General features: G+C 44.0%; 1 protein-coding gene across 2 annotated transcripts in view; it reads right to left on the bottom strand.

The window, feature by feature from the left end:
• The window catches only part of ldlrad3 (low density lipoprotein receptor class A domain containing 3), a 138730-nt gene that overhangs the window by 49790 nt on the left and 73627 nt on the right, over nt 1-15313 (bottom strand). The window lies entirely within an intron of this gene.

Below are 15313 nucleotides of genomic sequence, written 5' to 3'. Positions count from 1 at the left end.
CAAATAGTGGAGGGGAGCGTTAGTAAAGATCCACCATCGATCAGTCTAACAGAGGGTAGACGGAGGGAGGGCCAGAGCACAGATCTCAGTGGATAGCCAGGAGATTGACGAGCCTCCACCCCTATCACCCAGCCCTGTTTAACCCCAGCAGCACCTAACTTCATCTGCCTGCTTTAGAGACATTGATCTCCCCTCTCTGGAGGAGGAAAACACTGTGGAGAAAGTAGCTACATCAGGCAGAAGACAGACAGGGAGACGTGTGGAGAGAAGTCAAACCAGAAAAGACCTAGGTTACTGATACTGATTTTCAGTCCAGAGCAGATAATTAGTTTCCAGGGCCTGGATAGGCGTTTTGAGAAGTGCATTGGATTTGCAGAGACCCATGGAGTCCGTCCCATAGTGTGACCCAAACCTGCTACGGCAAGATGAGTGGGACACGCTTGCAGTGCAAATCAAAGCACCTCTGAGAGCATTATCTAGATTAGAAATAGACTATCAGGGGGGGAGGGAGACAGAGAGAAAGACAGAGAGAGAGACAGTCAGAGAGAGAGAGAGACAGAGAGAGAGAGACAGAGAGACAGAGAGAGAGAGAGAGAGAGACAGAGAGAGAGAGAGAGACAGAGAGAGAGAGAGAGAGCGAGAGAGAGAGAGAGAGCGCGAGAGAGAGACAGAGAGAGAGCGAGAGAGAGACAGAGAGAGAGAGAGAGAGAGAGAGAGAGAGAGAGAGAGAGAGAGAGATGATGCTCGTTCGACCAAAGCTGGGTTAAAGCTAGATATGAGGAGTGAAAAGGGAACTTTAAACCTCACAAGTGTGTTGCATTGTGTTGAGTAATAAGGCCACCCGGCGGTAGGGTGGCAGTTGATGTGCAACTAACAACGCAGAATAGTCAGCTCGTCGGGTTTCTATTTAGTAAGAGAGAGAGAGAGAGAGAGCTGAAAACATGAAACATTTTTCTAAACACTTATCCTTCAGAACTTCTACTTCTTAATCTGTGCTTTACCATTTATCCCACATTTAAAGTTTAATTCCCTCTGGAAAATGTATGCAACACAAAAGATTAGTAACTCAGACGCTATAGGAAGAGATCTAACTTTCTGTCTAAGTAATTCAACTCATACGAGAGCAAGTAGGTGGCATAGTCAACTAAGCAGTCAGTTTAGCAACCACCAGTAACCAGTTAGCCACCCATATGTGGGCTCAGACACTGCATACATAACAGGCGGCTCTAGTAAAACCCAGCATTACAAAGCAAGGCCTCAACCCTCTGAAACACTGACACAGGAAAGGGGTGTAGTGAGTGGGTACACAGCATATCTCTGAGCCAGCCAACACCCAAACATCTCCCATGTGTTTTCTCCACTTTGAATAACAAGGATAATTATTATTGTCCATGGCTTGGCACCGCACCATGTAAAATGCCAGGGGCACATATTTCTCCCCCAACAATCCATTGTGGTATGCTGATTTATGAGCTCTTTCAAGCTGCAGCGATTATGTGTGGAAGAAGGAGGGGTACGCAGAGCACCCGCATACTCTCTCCTCTCCTTGCTGAAATGCAATTCCTCAAAACTGGAGCATCTAGTCTGCGTGTGTGTGTGTGTGCATGTGTTTGTGTGCATGTTTGTGTGTGTACCGCCATTGTTTACAGCCACAGTGGAGGCCCTGAGTGCTTAAAGCCCATTCTGCATGGATGGTATATCACATTCATTAAACTCTGGGGAGAAAAAATACATTTTCATTCACTCGCCCTCACTTTTCTGTAGAAAACAATCTAAACATGTTGCCGTCTGTTTCTCACGTATCATGTCTTCCTTACATTTATTTTGGCCTCCTAAGAAAGTGAGAATTCAAGATGAGAATGGTTTGTGGGTACGAGGTGGCTACATGGATCTCAAGTCTCAACCCACTACTCCTTGTCTGCTCCTTTCCTTCATCATCTACTCATACGAAGGACAGGAGACGAGGAAAGGAAGCCATTTAAGACTGCTGAGATGCACCCCTGGTCCGGGAGATGCGCCCTGTCATTGCTACCTTTCCTCCTTCTCCCACAGCCACTGTCCGATCCAAGCTTACATTGTCAGAATTAGTTGAAAAAGTCGCATTAATGGTAATTTCAAGGCGGTCGCACAGAAACTGGATTGGGGGGGGGGGGGGGGGGTGAGTGGAAGGGTGTGGAGGGGGGAAGTTAATGTGCTTATAGCTGCATTCACATCTGTTTGGGGTCACCTCGTCCTTCACAGGCAGAGCAGAGCTCAGCTCTCAGGACATAAAAAACAATCAAAGTTAATTAGAGAAGCTACATAGTTTTGGGTAAAAGAGGGGGAGCGGAGAGGGGAGAGACTTCACAAAATAAAAACTCAGACCCTGTTATTAAATGTCCCTTGTTTATTCCTCCGTGAAGGTGTTCTCTTTGTTTTGTTGCCTGGAATCACTTACTCTCCACCTCTCTAAATGGAAGTACTTCCTTGTTTCCTTTCCAGAGCATTGTCCTTCAACCTCTCCCACTCGCTCCCTCTCGCCACTCTCCCACCATGCGCTCCCTCTTAGTTGAACTTCTCTAATTCTGGGCCAAGTTTTTCCCCTTCCAGTTTAATTTTTTTGTGTTGATTGGCTTTCAAAGTCAGTGGGGGTGTTCAGTTTAGCAGCACAAATTAAAACGCATGCGCCTGCAGTCAGGTAAGGCTAATACCAGCAGGAAAATAAAATTGAAGCTTATTTACAGCATTTCTACACAATTTAAAAACTATCAAATGCAATTTGGAGAACAGCAAAAAACAAGCTAAATTGACTCCAGAAATTATTACCTTGTTGCTGTAGCTTCATTTAAAGTGAATTCGGAAAGTATTCAGACCCCTAGACTTTTTCCACATTACATAAGTATTCAGACCCTTTGCTATGAGACTCGAAATTGAGCTCAGGTGCATCCTGTTTCCATTGATCATCCTTGAGATGTTAATACAACTTGATTGGAGTCCACCTGTGGTAATAACACTGCTATGCACTAGCTAAGCACCGGGATTAAAACTCTAGTTTAGTTTCATGTCAAGTCAAACAGCAGTTACAGTACCTAGCCCAAGCCATCTACTACAGCCATCTTTACCTGCCAATTGACGCCCCTGGCGCAAAGGCACACACACACACACGCACCCACACACAGACTTCATGGGTGAGTGCTTTTCCTTTCAAATCCTTCCTAAACCTTATACTAGAGAACATTCTTAATTGCCATAAAACTTCCAAGCAGCGAAGCGCCTGATAGTTTTAGCTTTAATTAAATACTTTTCCTAACAGCATCCCTCCTCCCTTCTCCTCTCCTTCCCCAGCCAATACTTTACCTCCTTATTTTCCTTCCCCCTCCGCATATCCCCCCTCACCCCCTCCTTCCTTCCTTCTCTCCCTCGCTCCATAAGAAAATAAGTCTCTGAGCACAGGTAGACCAGGTCGTGACGAGCATGCATGAACAAGAGTGAGGAGTGACAGGGAGTGGAGGGGAATAAAATAAAATAGAGAGATAGAGAGCGAGAGAGAGAACAAAGAGAGAGAGATAGTGAGTGAGTGAGTGAGTGAGTGAGTGAGTGAGTGAGTGAGTGAGTGAGTGAGGGAGGAAAAGGCTGAGGAGTTGAAAGGATACTCTCTGACCTTGCCTTTGCATTTGTGTTTGTGAGGGAAGAAAAATCGATGGGTAATGGAGTCTGGGTGAAAGCAAGGTGGGCAGGCAGAGACAGAGGCAGTCTGCTAGGAGGTTGGGAAATCAAACTAATCAATCTGGCCCCTTCAGAGTCCTGGCCCAGTCTGACGCTGTACAATACAATAAACATCTGAGGGAGAACAATGTACAGTAGGTTGGCCCTAAAGAGCAGCCTTCAGACTTGCTCTCTCTTGGCCCAGGAACGTTAATGGAACTTTTCAATCACGCCCAGGCCAGCAACGTTCAGGTGATATTACATGTGTAGAAGGGAGCAGTGACTCCCGGACACTGTATGCCTTTGCAATGATTGAAAATGACAACGTTTCGATCAGTCTACGTCATAAACTGTCAAGGCACTATATGCAACCTTCTGTCAAGAAAAGTGTGTGCAATATCAAATATGAAAACATCATGTCGAATGCATCTTCCTTTAGAAAGCTGTCTTTGTTAACGGATGGGAAGCCAGATGGGGATAGATACAGGCTACATGGTGTTGAGAATGAGTGTTGTACAGTGCAGCGATAGATCTCGCCGGTAACGACTTGGTTGCAATTTTCATCTCCTAATAGCATTGTTTCAAGTCAGTGCGTCCAACAATGTGTGCTCGACAACGGCACGGCATCATTTCTTATTCTTTTGTAGATTTCAGGGAAGCCGTTTTGCTGGAGTGGGACTGTCTGAGGGGCAGAGAGGGGGTTTAATCTGAAGTTGAAAGAGAGAGAGAAACAGAGAGAGGGAAGGAGAGAGAGAGAGAAAGTGAGAATAGAGAGCGGAAGAAAGAAAGATGGCAAGGCCTTAATCAATATTTCATCCTGGTCTGTGGTATTAATTATAGAAGCCCATTGATCAGTCATCCATTAAGTGTCTGGGCTGCACCTGACACCGACCCATTATACTTCCCAAAACTCTGCACTCCTCCTCTCCCCGCCTCTCCTCTTATGTTCTCCTCTCCGTTCCTCCTCTTAGTTCTTATTATTCTCTCCTGATGTATTTGTGATGATCAATATCTATAATAATAGAAATGTGTTCCTTTAATGTTGAAATAGAGTCTCCTCTCCTCTGTGCTGTACAAGGAGTGTGTCTGAGACAGAGCTGTAACAACAGAAATAAAGCCACACACTCCCTCTGTAAGCCCCACAATCCTCTCTGGCCTCTCCTCTATGACACAGACTGCTCATAAGCGCCACACTCCTACTGGCCCAGGAAAGACATGGAGGGGCCAAGGGAGAGATGCAGCGAAAAAGAGAGAGAGAAACAAGCCCGTTGCACACACACACACACACACACACACACACACACACACACACACACACACACACACACACACACACACACACACACACACACACACACACACACACACACACACACACACACACACACACACACACACACACACACACACACACACACACACACAGAGAGAGGCATTGTGGTGGAGCTGAAAGGATCATGGCCAAACACAGCCAGTAGGAGATGGATTCCTGCACAGAGAGGGCAAAGCCTTCCCCTCTGGGATTTACTGATGGCCACTCATTTTTTTACACCCCCTACTTTTTCTGCCTCTATATATTCTCATCTCTCCCTTTTTCTCGCTCTCCCTCCCTGTGTCCTTTGTATATCTCTACCTCCTCTCTTTCTTCTTCTCTCACCATCCTCCTTCTCTCCCACCTCTCCTCCCCTCCTTGCCCCCTTCATTAAGGCTGGGGGTTAATCTCAACTATGAGAGCCAGGTCCAGTCAGCCCCTTTTCTCTTTTCCTCTCTTCTCTGGCTGCACATACATTTACAACACATATACACTACCGTTCAAAAGTTTGGGGTCACCTACAACTGTCCTTGTTTTCAATATTATAATTTTTTTTGGTCCATTAAAATAACATCAAATTGATCAGAAATACAGTGTAGACATGGTTAATGTTGTAAATGGCTATTGTAGCTGGAAACGGCTGATTCTTTATGGAATATCTACATAGGCGTACAGAGGCCCATTATCAGCAACCATCAGTCCTGTGTTCCAATGGAACGTTGTGTTTGCTAATCCAAGTGTATCATTTTAAAAGGCTAATTGATCATTAGAAAACCCTTTTGCAATTATGTTAGCACAGCTGAAAACTGTTGTGCTGATTAAAGAAGCAATAAAACTGGCCTTCTTGAGACTAGTTGAGTATCTGGAGCATCAGCAATTGTGAGTTCGATTACAGGATCAAAATGTCCAGAAACAAATAACTTTCTTCTGAAACTCGTCAGTCTATTCTTGTTCTGAGAAATGAAGGCTATTTCTTTGTTAACCGCTCAACAGATAATAGCGCACTCTGTCAAATCGTTTGGAGAAAATATTTATATTTTATTCAGCTTTGTTCAATTGTATTATTCATACTATAAAATAATATAAAATAATGCCATGGAATTACAAGCTAATATTGTCTGCTAAATGAACTAGTGTAGCCCACAGCCATTTGGCATAGCCACATCAGGACCTACAGTAGATGCAAACCTGATAACTGAAATGTGTATACTTCCAGAGATACAGTTATTTAGTAATACCATCCTTAATGACATCACAAAACAATAAACAATATGACATGATTATTCTTTAGATCCCCACCAACCATTCCAACCACTTAGATATCAGAAATAACGTTCCAATGTCCAATCTTTTGGAGAAAAAGGTTTTGGCAGCAATCTGTCCCTGTAACACAGAGACATTCAGATCGCCAATACTAAAGACCAACAAGGAGTCGTTTGTTGCAAACCATTTAGGAAAGGCGCGAGGGGTCATTAAACCCCCCACATCATAAAACTGACCACGGGAGAGAGAGAGAGAGAGAGAGAGATCTGTAGACTGTTGCTTCTCTGTATTCTGATCTTGGGCTTCTCATGTGGGACCATCACATGAGAGTCATGACAATGGATTTATTATACTTTTTTTAAATGGCTTGTAGGCTATGTGTGGAAGCCAGGAGATGCTAAATGTGTTAATGTTCATTAACGGTCAATTACTGTGAGACCAACAGTTATTTGATTGACAATCAACAGCTAACGAAATTTCGTGACCGCCACAGCCCTAATCACCACTGTGTATTTTTTACTACCTTGTTGCCCATAGAAACACTATCTTACCTCTGAAGTTGCTACAGATTTTATTGAGTGTATGAACAATACTCCATTACCTATTCTGCCTTCCTCTTGTGATGATTTAGTTAATAACTTTAACAGCAAATTAAGGGCAACCATTGATGCCATTGCTACAGTAAATTTGAAAAAGGCCACATCCAAACTTGGATATTTTATTTCACCTTTATTTAACCAGGTAAGCCAGTTGAGAACAAGTTCTCATTTACAACTGCGACCTGGCCAAGATAAAGCAAAGCAGTGCGATAAAAACAACAACACAGAGTTACATATGGGGTAAAACTTTTTTTTTTTTAAATACAACAGAAAAAAATATATACAGTGTGTGCAAATGTAGCAAGTTATGGAGGTAAGGCAATAAATAGGCCATAGTGCAAAATAATTACAATTTAGTATTAATACTGGAATGATAGATGTGCAAGAGATGATGTACAAATAGAGATACTGGGGTGCAAATTAGCAAAATAAATAACAATATGGGGATGAGGTAGTTGGCTGGGCTAATTTCAGATGGGCTGTGTACAGGTGCAGTGATCGGTAAGGTGTTCTGACAACTGATGTTTAAAGTTAGTGAGGGAGATAAGAGTCTCCAGCTTCAGAGATTTTTGCAGTTCATTCCAGTCATTGGCAGCAGAGAACTGGAAGGAATGGCGGCCAAAGGAGGTGTTGGCTTTGGGGATGACCAGTGAGATATACCTGCTGGAGCGCATACTACGGGTGGGTGTTGCTATGGTGACCAAGGAGCTAAGATAAGGCGGGGATTTGCCCAGCAGTGATTTATAGATGACCTGGAGCCAGTGAGTTTGGCGACAAATATGTAGGGAGGGCCAGCCAACGAGAGCGTACAGGTTACAATGGTGGGTAGTATATGGGGCATTGGTGACAAAACGGATGGCACTGTGATATACTACATCCAATTTGCTGAGTAGAGTGTTGGAGGCTATTTTGTAAATGACATCGCCAAAGTCAAGGATCAGTAGGATAGTCCGTTTTACGAGGACAAGTTTGGCAGCATGAGTGAAGGAGGCTTTGTTGCGAAATAGGAAGCCTTATAGATTAGAGATGCTTAAGGTGAGTCTGGAAGGAGAGTTTACAGTCTACCCAGACACCTAGGTATTTGTAGTTGTCCACATACTCTAGGTCAGACCCGTCGAGAGTAGTGATTCTAGTCGGGTGGGTGGGTGCCAGCAGTGTTCGATTGAAGAGCATGCATTTAGTTTTACTAGTGTTTGTAAAGTGGTTATCCCACTGGCTATAGGGTGAACGCACCAATTTGTGAGTTGCTCTGGCTAAGAGCGTCTGCTAAATGACGTTAATGTGCCCTTGAGCAAGGCACTTAACCCTAATTGCTCCTGTAAGTCGCTCTGGATAAGAGCGTCTGCTAAATGACTAAAATGTAAATGTAAATGTTTAAGAGCAGTTGGAGGCTACGGAAGGAGTGTTGTATGGCATTGAAGCTCGTTTTGAGATTTGTTAACACAGTGTCCAATGAAGGGCCAGATGTATACAAAATGGTGTCGTCTGCGTAGCGGTGGATCTGAGAGAGTCACCAGCAGCAAGAGCGACATCATTGATATACACAGAGAAAAGAGTCGGCCCGAGAATTGAACCCTGTGGCACCCCCATAGAGACTGCCATAGGTCCAGACAATAGGCCCTCTGATTTGACACATTGAACTCTATCTGAGAAGTAGTTGGTGAACCAGGCGAGGCAGTCATTTGAGAAACCAAGGCTATTTAGTCTGCCAATAAGAATGCGGTGGTTGACAGAGTCGAAAGCCTTGGCCAGGTCGATGAAGATGGCTGCATAGTACTGTCTTTTATCGATCGCGGTTATATAATATCGTTTAGGACCTTGAGCGTGGCTGAGGTGCACCCATGACCAGCTCGGAAACCGGATTTCATAGTGGAGAAGGTACGGTGGGATTCGAAATGGTCGGTGATCTGTTTGTTAACTTGGCTTTCAAAAACTTTCGAAAGGCAGGGCAGGATGGATATAGGTCTGTAACAGTTTGGATCTAGAGCATGGGCAAGTTGCAGCGGAGGGTGCAGAGCTGGTGGCCGGGGTAGTGGTAGCCAGGTGGAAAGCATGGCCAGCCATAGCAAAATGCTTGTTGAAATTCTCAATTATTGTAGATTTATCAGTGGTGATAGTGTTTCCTAGCCTCAGTGCAGTGGGCAGCTGGGAGGAGGTGCTCTTATTTTCCATGGACTTTACAGTGTCCCAAAACTTTTTGGAGTTAGTGCTATAGGATGCAAATTTCTGTTTGAAAAAGCTAGCCTTTGCTTTCCTAACTCACGGGGGCTATTCGATGCTAATGCAGTACGCCACAGGATGTTTTTGTGCTGGTCAAGGGCAGTCAAGTCTGAGGAGAACCAGCGGCTATATCTGTTCTTAGTTCTGAATTATTTGAATGGGGCATGCTTATTTAAGATTGAGAGGAAAGCACATTTAAAGAACAACCAGGCACCCTCTACTGACGGAATGAGATCGATATCCATCCAGGATACCTGGGCCAGGTCAATTAGGAAGGCCTGCTCGCTAAGGTGTTTTAGGGAGCATTTGACAGCAATGAGGGTTGGTCGTTTGACCGCGGACCCCTTACACAAGCAGGCAATAAGGCAGTGATTGCTGAGATCCTGGTTGAAGACAGCAGAGGTGTATTTAGAGGGTAAGTTAGTCAGGATGATATCTATGAGGGTGCCCATGTTTACGGATTTAGGGTTGTACCTGGTAGGTTCCTTGATAATATGTGTGAGATTGAGGGCATCTAGTTTGGATTGTAGGATAGCCGGGGTGTTAAGCATATCCCAGTTTAGGTCACCAAGCAGATATAGCATCACTGGAGGCACCGATTGAGCTGGTCTCGCGTGTATGGGGGGTGGAACAAAGGAGCTATTTGAGGCAGTTTGAGAGGGACTTGGGGCTCTACAGTGAAATTTTATAATACGAACTAACTGGAACAGCAATAGGCAAGGCATATTGACATGGGAGAGAGGCATAAAGCAATCACAGGTGTTATTCGAGAGTGAGGAAACTAATAAATTTTAAGAGAAATTGCAGAAATGCAGAGCGGAAGAGGAGAAAGTCAAAGTTGCAGGTCCATTATGATATTCTGAGAGAGCAACTTGGCATATATAACAAGGCAATTAGAAATGCCAGACGGGCTCATTTAACTTGATCACTAATAAATCAGAATAATTCTAGAGTGCTCTTCTCAACCATTGATGGGCTGATAATTCCTACCTCCGCAAACCTATGTGAACTGTCCTCCACATCAAAATGTGATGAGTTTGCGGCATATTTCAGAGATAAGATGACAAACATTAGGCTGGGTATCAGTCAAGCAAGACCTGATGAGAAGTTTGATGATCTGTGCCCTAGCCTACCACGCAAAGTCATGATGGATTTATTTTCCCTGGTTGAGACAGACATGCTCAGGAAAGTGATATCACAACTTAAGACTTCTACCTGCCTTCTTGATCCTCTCCCCACCACCTTCTTCAACAGTTTTTAATTGCATATCTGAAGAAGTGCAAGCTATTGTTAATCACTCCCTGTTCACAGGCACTTTCAAATCTGGTTTTTGGGCCCACCACAGCACAGAGACAGCCTTAGTTAAAGTGGTAAATAATCTTGGAGCCAACACAGATGCCAAACAGCTCTCTGTCCTTGTATTCTTGGATTTAAGTGCTGCATTTGACACTGTTCAACATTATGTCCTTCTGGACAGACTAGAGAGGTGGGTTGGCCTCTCATATCACATGTGGCATTCCACAAGGTTAGATTTTGGGTCCGGTACTAATCAGTTATATATATATATATATATATATATATATATATATATATATATATATGTTACCCCTTGGCAGCGTTATCAGAAAGCACCGCATTGATTTTCACTGCTACGCAGACGATACACAACTTTACATTTCTGTGTCACCAGAGGATTTTAGCTCCACGGATAAATTATTAGACTGTATTAGTGATTTAAATATTTGGATGGCTCACAACTTCCTCCAGCTAAATCAAGACAAGACCGAGGTAGTTATTGTTGTTGAGCCAAAGCACGGAGAGACAATCTGGCCAGTCAAGTTCTTCCACCGAGAGACTCATCCATGCTTTTATTAAAAGCAGGCTTGACTACTGTAACACTCTCCTGTATGGTCTACCCGAGAAAGCCATTGGTCAACTATAAAACATACAGAATGCTGCAGCACGGGTACTGACTAAGACCAGCCATACACATTACACTGGTTATAAGGTCTCTGCACTGGCTGCCTGTGAGTTTTAGAATTCATTTTAAAGATTATTCTATTGGTTATTAAATCAATCCATAATTGTGCACCCCAATACATGTCAGACATGCTTTTAAGTTATGTAACCAGTAGGTCCCTCAGGTCCTCTGGCACTGGCCTTTTAACAATCCCAAAGCCTAGGACCAAGAGGCATGGAGAGGCAGCATTTAGTTACCATGCTTTCCTTAGGGTGCTTTTGAGTCGTTCAGTTTTGATTGTTATTCTTTCTTTTTAAAATATTTGTTGTGTAGTAAATATTTCAGTATTTATTTTAAAGCTTGATTATGTGAGTTTATACATTGTCAGTGTATGCATATGCATACAGTGAGGGAAAAAAGTATTTGATCCCCTGCTGATTTTGTACGTTTGCCCACTGACAAAGACATGATCAGTCTATAATTTTAATGGTAGGTTTATTTGAACAGTGAGAGACAGAATAACAACAACAAAATCCAGAAAAACGCATGTCAAAAATGTTATAAATTGATTTGCATTTTAATGAGGGAAATAAGTATTTGACCCCTCTGCAAAACATGACTTAGTACTTGGTGGCAAAACCCTTGTTGGCAATCACAGAAGTCAGACATTTCTTGTAGTTGGCCACCAGGTTTGCACACATCTCAGGAGGGATTTTGTTCCACTCCTCTTTGCAGATCTTCTCCAAGTCATTAAGGTTTTGAGGCTGACGTTTGGCAACTCGAACCTTCAGCTCCCTTCACAGATTTTCTATGGGATTAAGGTCTGGAGACTGGCTAGGCCACTCCAGGACCTTAATGTGCTTCTTCTTGAGCCACTCCTTTGTTGCCTTGGCCGTGTGTTTTGGGTCATTGTCATGCTGGAATACCCATCCACGACCCATTTTCAATGCCCTGGCTGAGGGAAGGAGGTTCTCACCCGAGATTTGACAGTACATGGCCCCGTCCATCGTCCCTTTGATGCGGTGAAGTTGCCCTGTCCCCTTAGCAGAAAAACACCCCCAAAGCATAATGTTTCCACCTCCATGTTTGACGGTGGGGAAGGTGTTCTTGGGGTCATAGGCAGTATTCCTCCTCCTCCAAACACGGCGAGTTGAGTTGATGCCAAAGAGCTCGATTTTGGTCTCATCTGACCACAACACTTTCACCCAGTTCTCCTCTGAATCATTCAGATGTTCATTGGCAAACTTCAGACGGCCCTGTATATGTGCTTTCTTGAGCAGGGGGACCTTGCGGGCGCTGCAGGATTTCAGTCCTTCACGGCGTAGTGTGTTACCAATTGTTTTCTTGGTGACTATGGTCCCAGCTGCCTTGAGATCATTGACAAGATCCTCCCGTGTAGTTCTGGGCTGATTCCTCAACGTTCTCATGATCATTGCAACTCCACGAGGTGAGATCTTGCATGGAGCCCCAGGCCGAGGGAGATTGACAGTCTTTTGTGTTTCTTCCATTTGCGAATAATCGCACCAACTGTTGTCACCTTCTCACCAAGCTGCTTGCCGATGGTCTTGTAGCCCATTCCAGCCTTGTGTAGGTCTACAATCTTGTCCCTGACATCCTTGGAGAGCTCTTTGGTCTTGGCCATGGTGGAGAGTTTGGAATCTGATTGATTGATTGCTTCTGTGGACAGGTGTCTTTTATACAGGTAACAAACTGAGATTAGGAGCACTCCCTTTAAGAGTGTGCTCCTAATCTCAGCTCATTACCTGTATAAAAGACACCTGGGAGCCAGAAAGCTTTCTTATTGAGAGGGGGTCAAATACTTATTTCCCTCATTAAAATGTAAATCAATTTATAACATTTTTTACATGCGAGTTTCTGGATTTTTGTTGTTGTTATTCTGTCTCTCACTGTTCAAATAATCCCTACCATTACAATTATAGACTGATAATTTCTTTGTCAGTGGGCAAATGTACAAAATCAGCAGAAGATCAAATACTTTTTTCCCTCACTGTATGGGTCTCAGTGTGTACAAATCAGTCATTTGCAAGTCCAGTTCAGCCAGCAAGCCAGCGCTCCAGCCTGTTCGTTCCCCCTCGGCTACATCATTTCCAAAAACAAATTCTCATTAATGGGACATGGGGGAGATCCCATTGAATATGACCTTTCCTTCCAGCTCTGCATGAAAAACCTAATTTGTGTGAAGACCGCCCACATCAGCGCTGACCGCTGGCTAAGTAGCCCTGTCTTCTGGGGAAGACAGAGGCAGAGTAGGGAGTTTAAAGGGTACTGCACTACCTGGTACAATATTCTGGTACAACACAGCTGCCATGGCCTCACAAGGGTTATACATGGTAATAGTTGAGGTGAGTTCCTAACGTTCTACCTTTACATGTAAAGCACTTAGAGCACCTGAGAAATAGGCTATATCCACATAAAATAGTGATTACTATTCAGGACACAGAGGTAGGGCAGTTTAAGGCTAATGGAATAACAGCCTTGTCCAGGCTTCAACCTCTACAGTAGACATATTGTAGATATGGCCTCACAACGTCCTGTTGCTGCTGCTGCGATGGCAGGAAGGAAGCAAGGTTAACACTAACGGTAGTAGTGATAATAAGGGTTGCCATGCATACAGGTAAGCAAGCAGCCTGACAAGAAACAAGAGATGCAGAAATGGCAAGTATGTATACTACTGGTATGGAGGTGGATAAACACTGCCTCACCCAAAATATTGAGTAAAGGCACAGCTCTAAACCACAGGTTTGTAGTAGAAAACAAAGACACAAAGTTGTTTCAGGTCTCATAGGCATAATCATTTAGAAACATAATTGTTTTGAAACTAAACAAAATCAATAGAAGTTAGTAGGCTTATTTAATAAGCACACAATGCGAATTGAACTTCAATTAGCTGAGATAGATACACTACATGGCCAAAAGCAAGTGGACACCTGCTCATCGAACATCTCATTCAAAAATCACGGGCACTAATATGGAGTTCGTCCCCCCTTTGCTGCTATAACAGCCTACAGTCGTGGTCAAAAGTTTTGAGAATGACACAAATATTAATGTTCACAAAGTCTGCTGCCTCAGTTTTTATGATGGCAATTTGCATATACTCCAGAATGTCATGAAAAGTGATCAGATGAATTGCAATTAATTGCAAAGTCCCTCTTTGCCATGAAAATGAACTTAATCCGCAAAAAACATTTCCACTGCATTTCAGCCCTGCCACAAAAGGACCAGCTGACATCATGTCAGTGATTCTCCCGTTAACACAGGTGAGAGTGTTGACGAGGACAAGGCTGGAGATCACTCTGTCATGCTGATTGAGTTAGAATAACAGACTGGAAGCTTTAAAAGGAGGGTGGTGCTTGAAATCATTGTTCTTCCTCTGTTAACCATGGTTACCTGCAAGGAAACACGTGCCGTCATCATTTCTTTGCACAAAAAGGGCTTCACAGGCAAGGATATTGCTGCTAGTAAGATTGCACCTAAATCATCCATTTATCGGATCATCAAGAACATCAAGGAGAGAGGTTCAGTTTTGTGAAGAAGGCTTCAGGGCACCCAAGAAAGTCCAGCAAGCGCCAGGACCGTCTCCTAAAGTTGATTCAGCTGCGGGATCGGGGCACCACCAGTGCAGAGCTTGCTCAGGAATGGCAGCAGGCAGGTGTGAGTGCATCTGCACGCACAGTGAGGCGAAGACTTTTGGAGGATGCCCTGGTGTCAAGAAGGGCATTGAGGAAGCCACTTCTCTCCAGGAAAAACATCAGGGACAGACTGATATTCTGCAAAAGGTACAGGGATTGGACTGCTGAGGACTGGGGTAAAGTCATTTTCTCTGATGAATCCCCTTTCCGATTGTTTGGGGCAACCGGAAAAGACAAGGTGAGCGCTACCATCCGTCCTGTGTCATGCCAACAGTAAAGCATCCTGAGGCCATTCATGTGTGGGGTTGCTTCTCAGCCAAGGGAGTGGGCTCACTCACAATTTTGCCTAAGAACACAGCCATGAATAAAGAATGGTACCAACACATCCTCCGAGAGCAACTTCTCCCAACCATCCAATAACAGTTTGGTGACGAACAATGCCTTTTCCAGCATGATGGAGCACCTTGCCATATGGCAAAAGTGATAACTAAGTGGCTCGGGGAACAAAACATCGACATTTTGGGTCCATGGCCAGGAAACTCCCCAGACCTTAATCCCATTGAGAACTTGTGACCAATCCTCAAGAGGCGGGTGGACAAACAAAACCCCACAAATTCTGACAAAC

This window comes from Coregonus lavaretus, assembly GCF_964263955.1.
Source record: "Coregonus lavaretus genome assembly, chromosome: 9".
Lineage (NCBI taxonomy): Eukaryota > Metazoa > Chordata > Actinopteri > Salmoniformes > Salmonidae > Coregonus > Coregonus lavaretus.
The sequence above is the reverse complement of the archived record's forward strand: the minus strand, read 5'-3'. Positions and strand labels throughout refer to the sequence as shown.